Source organism: Nannospalax galili, unplaced genomic scaffold (assembly GCF_000622305.1).
Source record: "Nannospalax galili isolate Female #2095 unplaced genomic scaffold, S.galili_v1.0 scaffold191, whole genome shotgun sequence".
NCBI lineage: Eukaryota > Metazoa > Chordata > Mammalia > Rodentia > Spalacidae > Nannospalax > Nannospalax galili.
In genome coordinates, this window is record NW_008331484.1 from 2,792,346 (window position 1) to 2,804,451 (window position 12,106).

A 12,106-nucleotide genomic window follows, 5' to 3' on the forward strand; every position below is an offset into this window, starting at 1 on the left:
ATTATTATTGGTATTGGTAAATGATCTGGTTGTTTTTGTCGAATGTATCTTTGTATCTTGTCTGTTATCCCAACTTGCCAGGTTATGCAAAATTTTGCCATCACTTCAGCTGTGGGAGCAACTTTTGAGTTGAGATGTCAGGATTGACTCCACAAGGTCCTGGATCAGCAGGGTGGGATGGTGGCTGCTAGGTGAACAGGTTGGTTGATAGATTATGGTGGGACCTTGTAGGTCTGGGGTATACAGAGCTCAGATCATGGTACACAGTAAGATCTCAGGGACAGAACTCAGGGCTGCAAGGCAGGGAGAGATCACAGAGACCCAGGCTGGCCTGAGAGCTGAGATGACAGAGAGTAACTCACCCTGTCAAGACTGGAGGGGCACACAGATACAGGATGGGATAGGAGCCCATAACCCAAGGAAGTCAGATGTAACATGCCACATAAATACTTTTATATTGTGGAAATTCCACCAGTGGGAAAGCAAATACAGGTTTATATGAAGCAGAAATGGTAGCTTATAACATGTTAATTATCTTGGACTAGCTTATTGTTGAGTACATATTTTAACTTGAAAGTGTTTTGTATTCAGTACCTGTTTTCTTTCTAAAAAAAAGATTTATTTTTATTTTATGTACATCAATGTTCTGTCTGCAATTATATATGTGCACTATACGCCTACTTGGTACCCACAGAGGCCATGAGAATACACTGGATCCCCTGGAACTAGAGTTACAGATGGTTGTGAATTCATCGTAGGTACTGGGAACCAACTTGGGTACTCTGAAAGAGCAGCAACTATTCTGATGTCTCTTTAGCCCTTTTCTTTAAAACATAAAATGCTGTGATTTTTATGATAAAAATGATTATACTATACTTCTAAATAAGAAATGAATTTCTTTGACTTGTATTTTTTACTTTTTTCTTTTTCTTTTTCTTTTTATTTTGTGACAGGGTCTCTCTGTAGCCTCAACTTCCCTGGAACTCACTATGTAACCCATGTGGCCTTGAATTCATAGATATCCACCTGCCTCTGCCTCCTGAGTATTGAGATTAAAGCCCTATGCCACCACTTCCAGTATATTTTACTTTTATTTGGAAAGTTTCAAACATAGATGAAAATTGGGAAGAGCATAATGAACTTGTGAAACCGCATGCAGTCTTTTTATTTCTTTTCTTTTTCTGTGTCTATATTTGATTTTCTTCATCCTTGGTCTAAATATTAAATTGAAGAAATAATAAACAACAGATGGAAGAAAATCTGAGCCTTAGACTTAGTCTAGTCTACAGAGCCCCATATCTTCTCTGTAATACATTTTATATACCACATAAAGCATATGGGACCATGTACCATGTAGCTTTGAGTCGTTTTTTTTTTTTTTTTTTTTTTTTTTTAGTTTTACTGTGACTATAACCCAAGTTACCTTGTGTGTTACAATAAGGAGGGCTGGAGTATTTGGGGCAGTATAGTCTACTGAACATAGCCTGCACTGTCAGGATATTTCTTTTCCTAAAAAGACACTTGAATAAATTCTAATTAGGTGATAAAAACAAAATTATACCCTATTTAAGAAAAGAAATGGTGCTCACAGTGGGTCCTGGGACCAGTGAGGATGGTAGTAGTCTGAAGCAGAACTCCCGTGTTGGTCACACACTGCTGTGTAAAAGATTACCCAGACTTTAATGGGAGGACATATCCTTTCCAAACATGTATTGAAATGATTGGGCAAACGGGTGAATAAAATATGTGTGGAATTAGAAAGATTTTGGTAGATTAAAGAGAGGAAGAATTAAATAAAGTTCTGACATACAACAGCTAAACACTTCCACCGTCGAATTTCCAGCCTGGATGAATTCAGTCGAGATATTTCTGAAGAGATATGACAGGAGGGCTGTTAGTGTATGACCCAGGAAAGAATATACTATCTAAAAAGAGTCAAGTCGAACAGGTTAAAAGTATGGCATTTGAGACTTCAGTTATTATCCTTCTTTCTCCCATTTTGAGGAAAACAGTTCATAAATTAAACAATAATCCTAAGAAAACACCCAATGTTCTTAAGGAATGAAGAATGAAATAGTGCCAAATGGTCACCACTGAGGAAAACAAATTATTTTTCCAAGAAGGAAATTATTTTTATTAACAATCTTAAAGAAAATGTTCAAATATGGACAGAAAGCACGAAGGGGAATTTATCTCTCTTAATAGGCATGTTTCTTACACAGTTAAAATTCTACTAAAAGATTATTTATTGGAAAAATGTTGAAATTTAAGACTGTAATTTTTAGAGATTACCATTTTTCAGATAAAAACATGACCGGGGGCCTCATGGACACAATCAAGTTTCAACTACAATAATAATAAAGGAATAAAGTGTTCTCAGAATTGTTTATATACCTGGAACTTGGTCAGATGTTCAGACATTTAAAATTGGCTATGAATTAGAATACTATGTCATTTTTTACTTCATTTGACAGTTACATTTCATTAAAATGTAGAGTATAAATCAGACATTTATATAGGCTCAAATATATTTTGTTTGGCAACAAAGTTTTTTCACAAGAAAAATAGTTATGTAATAGCCCGTGAGCAAGCAAAAGAGACTCAGCTTGCCTTTTTTGACAAACAGCTGAACTACGGATTTAATAGAAAACAATATGTAACTACATTCATTTAATATGCATTAAAACTGCTTTATGTGCTAGCTCCTGTTCATTGAACTCAAAACAATTCAGTGGGAAAAAAATATTACCTCATTAGAGTCTGCATCATTATGGCAAAGACAAATGAAAATTAATGATAAAGAGATGGCGAGGCAGTTAAAAGCACTGGCTACTCTTGCAGAGGATCCAAGTTTGGTTCCCAGCACCTACATAGCAGCTAAGAACTGTCCATACTCCAGTTCCAGGGGATTCAATGCTCTCTTCTGAACTCCATAGTCACTGAACTTACACACATGCATGGAATACACTCATACACGTTAAAGAAAAATAGTAAATAAATAATTTTTAAAACATATTAGTTATTAGTTGCTTTATGATACAACTAACTACTCACATGAGTCAAGCAGTTCTCTGGAACACATGCTTTTTATATGTTCCCTATTTTCTACTGCTGTGTAAAGTAGTCATAAAAATAACTTTAAGATTCCTTGATACTTAAAATAGGACATGTATTAGTTTTTTAAACCACAACTTCAATATCTGTAGTCTCTCAATGGTGAAATCTCAAATCCTGGAAATATCCGTTATATAATTACTGTGCCAAGTTTTTCTGTGACTTGGTGATATAGCAGAAATTGTAACAAACCATGATCTTGTTTTCATGAAATTTTTGTTAAAATTAAGCAGTATATGCAACATACACCATACTTAAAAGGCCAGTTGGAGCCTGCAGTCCTTTCAAAATGGTTACACCTGCAACGTGAATTTCATTTCAAATAAGGAGAAGTGGATAAAATCATGTTGAATGGCACATCATCCAAAGTAGCAATTTGTGCCCTTGAAAAGTAAGGATATTATTGTTTGTGTTTGGTGCATAATTTCTCTTGTATTTCTGTTTCCTCTTTTCCTGTGTAGCTCATGTGGATGAAGGAAATATCTTCATAATTTCAGGTGCATCCCACTGACTCGTATCCTTTAAGGATGTGAACATTCAACTCAGGTGATATGACAAGGAGTGATGTTTTCTGGTCTCCTGAGGAAGAGCATTCCAAATCTTCCAAGAGTGCTCCTCGAAAACAATGCTCTTTTACTACCCAGTGGGAAGGAGAAGCCTCAAGGTAAGGGGGAAGCCATAAAGATGAGTAGGAAGATCTCTGTAGGCTAGTGGGCTGAGGGAAGTTTTGCTATGGGAAGTTTACCAGTGATGGGTCCAGTGATTTATAAATGACTGTGTCAAAGAAAGAGCAGAGTTGCCATTCCTAAAAAAGAGATCCACATTATTAATGATAATAATACTTGTAAGAAATTGCATTGGTCTAAGGAAGTGACAGACGTAGGTTTTTCTCTAGGCTCTATGAGCTCTCCAGCCTCGTATACTCGGCTATGTTTATAGTACCATGTGTCATTTCCCTTCCATTGAGTGGAACTTAAGTCCAATTTGACAGCTGTTGATTACCTTCAATATAAAAGTGTCACCTCTGCACCAAAAGAGTTTGCAGGGCCAGTCATTGTCATGGTTTGTAGATTTCACAGTAGGGTAGGAGCATTCATTGGTTTTCTACCTTAGCAGCTCGCATAGTATCTTCTGCTACTATGAGGGCTAGTTTTCAGGGAGGTGGCTTCCGGGTCAGTTCCAGCTTAGTTGCCCCGTGTGCTGTGTCCAAAGTATGTCCTGTCTTGAGCAGTAGTGTCTTACCTTCTGGGAGGCAGTAAAGGGCTGTGGCAATAGCCTGTATTATTTTAGGAGTCTCTTGGACTACCCTGACCAACAACTCAAAGGGAGATTTCTTATACTTGGCACTGTGATTTGTATTATATAGCCATCAGCTATACATATTCACTCACATTTATGTTATATGTGTATTTCAGTGGACTTATATGCTACATTTCAGTTTGAATTTTCACACCACTTACGCATTCTTCACCAATCTCCTTAGACACTTATATTTACAGACAAGCTTACCTCTCACCCCTCATCAAAAAGCCTCTTTGCAACAGATACAGAATATTACAAAGTTTAACAACTTGTAAAGTGCAGAGAATTATTGACATTGAGGTACTTAGCACTAAGGGGCACATCTACAATATGACCTCTACACCACCTAAGTCTCATAGAACATTGTGGAAGAGGATGCAGAAAGAATGTAAGAGCCAGAGTGACAAGATATCTGAGGCTAGTTAATACATTTTAGACGTTACAGGAAAGCTCCACCAATGAAATCTCCACAGTACAGTAGTCTAATGAGATCTGTATAATAACAAAATCAGCTGATTTGCAAAACGTATCAGAATTTATTGCCTATAACTAGTAATAATTTTGAAGAATCATATACAAAAACTAATTTTGCCATGTCAATAGACACCTTAGATGCATATTTTAAGGGATAATGAAATCTTTAAAATTATATAAATAGGGGCTGGAGAGATGGCTCAGCAGCTAAGAACTGCTGAAGACCCATGTTCAAATCCCAGCACCCACATGGCAGCTAACAACTCTCTGTAACTCCAGATGCAGGGGGTCTGACAGCCTCTTCTGCCCTTCATGGGCATTGCAGGACATGGGTGCACTTATGTACATGTAGGCAATACCTACACATAAAATAAAAATAATAAATAAAATGTTTTTTAAAAAGTTGTACAAATAATAAAGCCTTACAACAAACACTTTTAGTTTTGTAAGAAGAATTCTTACAGTTGAAGTCTAAGTTGACATAAATTTATTAAATTATATACACACAGAAGACATGTAGATTGGTTGAATTTAGATATTTCTTTCTAAAATTTTTAAAAATTTTATTTATTTTATTTTTTTATTTATGTGTATGCATGTATTGCCTGCATGTAGGTAAGTGCACCCGTGTCATGCAGTGCCCACGGAGAACAGAAGATGCTGTCAGATCCCCTGGGACTGGAGTTACAGGCAGTTGCTAGCTGCCATGTGGGTGCTGGTATTCGAACTTGGGTGTTCTGCTAAAACAACCAGAGTTTTTAACCACCGAGCCATCTCTCCAGCCCTTAGAGTATATTTATTAAAATAGTACATTTGCTGGTCAGAATTTTTCATTGCTGACAGGAATACAAAATTGGTCAACAACTTTGTAGGACTGACTTTGCCAGTCATTTACAAAGTTAAAGACAAAGACTCGGCACACAAGGTACCAGTACTCAAATGAATTATCAATTTGTTCTCACACTAAAACCTTTTCCACAAATGTGGATAGCAATTTTGTCCATAAATGACAAATATTTGAGTCAGTCAGATGCATTTGAATAGGATAATGGATATACAAATGTGGTGTATCCATGCAATCGATTATCACACAATAATAAAAAGAAATGAGTTATCAAAGCACAAATGGCATGAAGAACCTTAAGTTTATGATTGTGGGAGAAAGAAGCAATAAACACTTGTATGTCATATAGTTACAATCACATGACAGTCTAGAAAAGACAAAACTAGAAACAATAGAGAGACCAATGATTTGCACACTGGAGGGAAGCAGGCATAAGAAAGTGGAGTGAATCATTCAGTTACAGGGCACTTTTAGAATATCAACACTGTTCTGTATGATAGTGTATGCTGAACGTATGACATTGTGTGCTAGTTAAAGCCATCTTTTTTTAAGGGATTATAACATTTATTGAGAGCATAGCCAGGATTTATTGATGAGCTAATAGGTATCATACACTGAGTATTTGTATGTAGTCCATGGTAGTCTAATTACCACCATATCCCTATGAACCATGCACTGTTACTGAATTGAATAATTTTCCCTATTACTGAAGTGGAGAGCTATAATTTGAATCGAGATAGTTAGGGACAGGGTCTCAGTACTGAACCTATATGCTAGAACTATTTGGCAACTGATTACTACTGGGTGAGGAAAAGCTGATCTTCTTTAAGGTAGTGACTCTTGATAGGCTGACTAGACCCCAGTGGATGAACTTGCACTGAGGGACGTCAGGGGACACTAACTTGATTTGATAGGCCTTAACATAAATGACAGAATACATGACAACCAGTGGGAGAAGCTGTTAGGGGAGGGGGGCTGATGGCAAAAGAGATATAAAGAGGACTAAGATGTTGTATATGAAATAAACAAAATTCAATAAAATATATTAAAATATACACACACAGAAAGAGACAGAGAGAAGAGAGAGAGAGAGAGAGAGAGAGAGAGAGAGAGAGAGAGAGAGAAAGAAATTTCTGGTGTGTGTACATGGATGTGGAAGCCAGAGGTCAATAATCTAGTTAGTCTCTTCCAAAGCAATACCAGTATCTTGGCTCTAAATTCTTTAGGTTCTACCATTTTGTTAACATAGACATATGCCTTTCCTATGCCTCCTGAAAACTCCAGTTTCATAAAGTAACCAGTTAAACTTTTCATCCTATCATTTCGAAGGTATCTGGTAATAATTCATAGAGATCAAGAGACATGTTGGTAGTTAAAAACCCATCTTAGTAATAGTGGAAATTATGAGTCAGGGTTTGGGGAAAAGGGAGAAAACAGAAACTAATTTCCCAAAAACTTAAATAAATATAAATAAAAACCACTAAATAATGAAATATTGCACCCCTCCCATAACACTAAATAATGAAATTTGTTTAAAGCCTTAAAAACCCCACACATTTATTTAGGGAACATTTTTGAGTCAAAGATATTCCTAAAATTAGAATAAGTTACAATATCTTGCACAATTCAGAAGGGCTTCAAACATTCTCCCTGTATGCTTTATTCATTTTAGAAACTTGAAACCTGAAAGTCTCATGACTATCTGCAAGGCCATAGAGCAGGACGAAGGAAGAATCTGACCTTGAATTCAATGTGCTTACTCAAAGCATGTAAATTTTTTCCATGGTAAGGGTCTGATACAGTAGTTGTGGAATAGTTGATGTTACAGAACCACTAAGCACAAGATTTTTCTGAGCAGCCTTATACTGTAAATGTTCATGTTTTGTAAATTCTGTCTTTCCAGTAATAGTTAATATTGTTAAGTGCCCATAAACATACATGTATTTTCACATATGTAGGCATTGCGCACACAGACAAGCTTACATATGCAAATAGCCTCTATTGATATATTTGGAGGATTTTATTATTTAAAGACATAGAAATCTTAAAGACAGATGAAATATACTTATTTTATGGATGAGCTGAACACCATTTCTTTCTGTTGTTTTGTTTTCTTTGGAGAGGATATAAAATGGTAGTTATTAATCAATTTCTAAGTTTTATAAATCTCCTCTTTAAAAAATCTATTATCTATATAGATTTTATAATTTGCCAGATCTTATATTTAGACATAAATTTCAACTTGGAAAATATGTTGTGCAAAATTGTCCAGGTGTCACATCACAACTGGAGCCTCTACTAAGCCCCAAAGCACAGCTGCACCATATTATTACATAGCTATTTTATTGGCATTCCTAAACCCCAAGGGTAAGTGGATTTCCACCTGTTACTTTACATCATTCTTTGTTCTATGATGTGGGAAAAATGCTACAAAAGTTATAGTAACATCATAACATCATTTACTGTTTTCAATCATATTATCTGAAACAATATTTTCATCTACTAATTTAGCAAGGAACTATAAGACCAACCATTCCTTAAAAAAGAATTAGTACACATATCAAGATTAAGTGAATTTGCAGAGTGAAAAGTGAAACCAAAAAAGTCTTCTATTTAGTGTTTTTATTTTAAAGAGCCTGTCTTTAAAAGAATTATGTATCTAGTGTTTTGTGACTTCTTCAAAATCTAAAAGTTGGTTCATTTGAAACGCAGAGGGAAATCCCAGGCTTTCCTGGGTTGATGCACAGTAGGACTCTTGTTAGGAACTGAGAGGGAGACATGGGAGAGGAAAAATTAGAGAAAGGAGGGGAGCAGAGGGCCAAGGAGGTGAAGAGCAAGGGCAGGGAAGAGAAGGGGTGTCAGTTTCCCAAATTAATTATAAATTACAAGAAAGGTCTCACATCTGTTTGTGTGAGTCCATCTGCAGAGCAGGCCAAGTGTTAACATCATAACGCTGCAAAGGAATGCAGAGCTACCCTCTGGGCTAGGGAAAAGCAGAGACTGAAAATTGCCTCAGTTGTCGCCTTTGCATTATATGGCTATTTGGAAAACAATAGATAAAGAATATTATGAGAATGCATTTACTCTGTAATTACAAGTCATGCTAATATCGTACCCTCTCTACAATAACTTAGTGAATGACAACACTAAAAGTTACCAACCATGTCATGTGAAAGGTAGTCCCTAAGTAAAATTCATTGACACAGAGGGCTATTATTGACATGCAACTTATATTTAATAAATTCACCTTCTCCTGTTCAGAGTTTCCTCTTAAGAAACTGAGAAAAGAAATGAAATACTAATTATGGCTCTAGTAGTTTATCTTTGGGAGAAACTGTGGCATTTGTATCCCTTGTAGGCTATTCTTAACTTACTCCTCTTTCATTTCTCAACCATCTCTGTCCTGCATCAGGCCTTGTGGTGGTGACTTTTCTTGCTACAGTGCTTTCTTTGTCTGTTTCCATGGGGTCAAATGACTCAGATGCACCCTGAACTATTCATAAGAAAGATGGAGAAGTCACAGTTGTGTTGGTTAATTTTTGTCACCTTAACACAAACTTAGAGCCATCAGGGAAAGAGGAATCTCATTTGAGGAATTTCCTCTGTAGATTGACCTGTGCTTATGTCTGTGAGGCATTTTCTTAATTATTAACTGATGGAGGAGAGCCCAGCCCACTGTGGGCAGTGCCATTCCTATGCAGGAGGGCCTGGACTATATAAGAAATGTAGCTGAGCAAGCCAGAGAAGAGAAAGCAATAAACAGCATTCCTCAGGGTTCCTTCTGTTCCTGCCCTGACTTCCCTCAGTGATAGACTGTCATCTAAAAATGTTAGATGAAATATACCCTTTTCTCCAAAGTTGCTTTTGGTCATGGTGTTTATCACAGCAACAGAAACCCAAACTAGAAAAAAAGCCATAGCTAAGCATCCATGGGTGATCGGAACTAGCACTCCTGTAAATATTTAAATCTGTGAATGCTGAACTTCCTTAAATAGACTCTTACTATATTTGCAGATCATCTATCCACATTCTCTTAGACCCTGTAAATCATCTCTAGATCATTTACATTATCAAACACAAAGCAAATGCTATGTAAATAAATAACCATGTTCCATGCAGTCATACATCTTTTAATATTTCTAATGCTTGGTTCAGTCTGTGGATGTAGAAGCTGTAGGTATGGAAAACTGACAGCATCAGCTTCATATTCCTTTTCCCACCAACTGTAATTGTGTTGCTGTTTGAGTTCCATTGCACATGCATCCTCATTTGTTTAATAACCTGATGTTCAAGGTCATAGCTTTTCCTGGATTCTCAGAGCAGGGTCCCTTCTTTTACCTTAAAGGGTGGTCATTGTTCCTAGTAATACTGATTCCTGGATATGAACTGTTCTCTCTTGGTTTCTTTATTGCCTGACCATATTTTTGTACATGTTCTCAATCAGAGTCTCTTCAGTTCAACAATGCTGTCTGTTTCTATTGAAATCTTAACACGTATGAAATAATGAGAATGGCTAATGAGCACTGCTGTACAATATGAATATTATTATATGGCTAGAGTTCTATTAAGAGAGTAAAACAAGCTGGATATGGTGGTCCATGCCTTTAATTCCAGCACTTTGGTGGTAGAGGCAGGAAGATCTCTGTGAGACAGAGGCCAATCTGGTCTATGTAGCAAACTCCAGGCCAGCTGGTAGACTCTATCTCAAGAAGATAAAAGAAAAACAAAAAGAAAAAACAGGACCAAAAACAGAAAGTAAAATATCTTTTCTTCCACGGATTGATCCACTTATGAATCTATGACCAAGTGGACTATTAGAAGGTGTGGCCTAACTGGAGGAAGTGATTCACACTGGCAGTTTGTCTCAGAAGGATGCCATAGCCTCTTTAACTTTTTACTCTTTGACTTCCTGGACATCATCATCACAGCAGCTCTGCCTTCCCTATGCTCTGTCTCACCAGAGACCAGGAACAGGGAAAAGAGGCTGTGAACTGAAATCTCAGCAATTGTGACCCAATATACAACTTCTTTCTTTTGAGATACTCATGCCATGTATCTTGTCACAGCAGTGCCAAGTGACTAATATAGATTTATAAAATTAGTTAAACCTTAGGAAAATTGCAGCCTATAGGTGAAAATAATTAAAGGCTCTGCCAGGCATGGTTAATCCCAGCACTCAGAAGACAGAGACGGGCAGACTTCTGAGTTCAAGGCCAGTCTGGTCTACAATAGTGACTTCTAGGTCAGCCAAGGCTACTATGTGAGACCGCATCCCAAACAAAAGCAAAAGCAAGCAAACAAACAACAAACAAAGTAATGGAAAGCATTGGTATCAAGCTCGTGTGGGTTCCAGATGGGAACTAGAATATTGATCCAAGATGTCGGTATAGAGAGGGTATTGAATTTTCAGCGAGTAATAACCAAATTTCTTTTGGACATAGATTATTCAGTTGTGGTATAACACAGCAGCTTTATTGCCAAGAAAATTTGCACAGGAGGATGTGTGTGGCTTGGGTATGGATGAATGGATCCAGAATGTTCTACTTTTTAAATCCATTGCTCCAATTTAGGCATTCCCATGGCACAGTAAGGGAAATCTGAGGTCTGCAAAGAGCAAACCAGCTTCCTGGTGCTTGCTGTCTCCCATAACTCTAGGAAACAGAGACAAGAAAAATGAACACATAAAACATTCTCCAATGTTGGGCCATCTCTGTGGTCAAAGTGGGAACTGAAAGAGACAGGGGTGATAGCTCTGTTGCCCAGGCATCCTGGTCAGGGTTGAGGCTGTCGTGGTCATGCCTGGGATACAGCAGTTGCCCACTTGGAGACTCTGAAAGAGGAGGAGGTGAAACTCTGCCTTGTTTAAAGCTGCAGGCCGATCGCTGTGGGAGTCCATGTGATAAAGTCAAGGAGTTCATGGTTGGCTACTTGGATAAGAAGGACCTGAGGTGCTGTCTTGAGAAGGGCAAACTGGTCAACAAGTGTGTGCTGGAATTCAAGTGTCACTGTGTAGAGCCTTACACAGAATATTCGACCTGCCTTGATTTTTCCAACCTGTAGCTATTTCATCACTGCTGCAAACAGAAGACAAAGTTTGACGAGTGTGTGCTGGACAAACTTGCCTGGGTGCCGCCTGACTTGGGGGAGCTGTCTAAGGTCACCCAAGTGAAAACAGATCGATCTTTACTTGAGAATCCCTATAACTCAAGAGTGTGACCAGAGCTCAATCCAGAGTCAGAAGCAGAGGAAACCTGCCAAATACCCCGGCCACATTTTTTTTCTGGACCATGTAGAGATGGTCCATGGTCTACACACAGATGAAAACACTCATGTTTATGTACATCGCCTGACAGTGTCATCTCTCCTGACTCA

The 12,106-nt window shown here is 37.6% G+C and overlaps 1 pseudogene; it reads left to right on the forward strand.

Annotated features, from left to right (window-relative positions):
* Nucleotides 1-11,529: 11,529 nt before the first annotated feature.
* LOC103726561 lies at nucleotides 11,530-11,950 on the forward strand (annotated as a pseudogene).
* The last annotated feature ends 156 nt before the right edge of the window (nucleotides 11,951-12,106 follow it).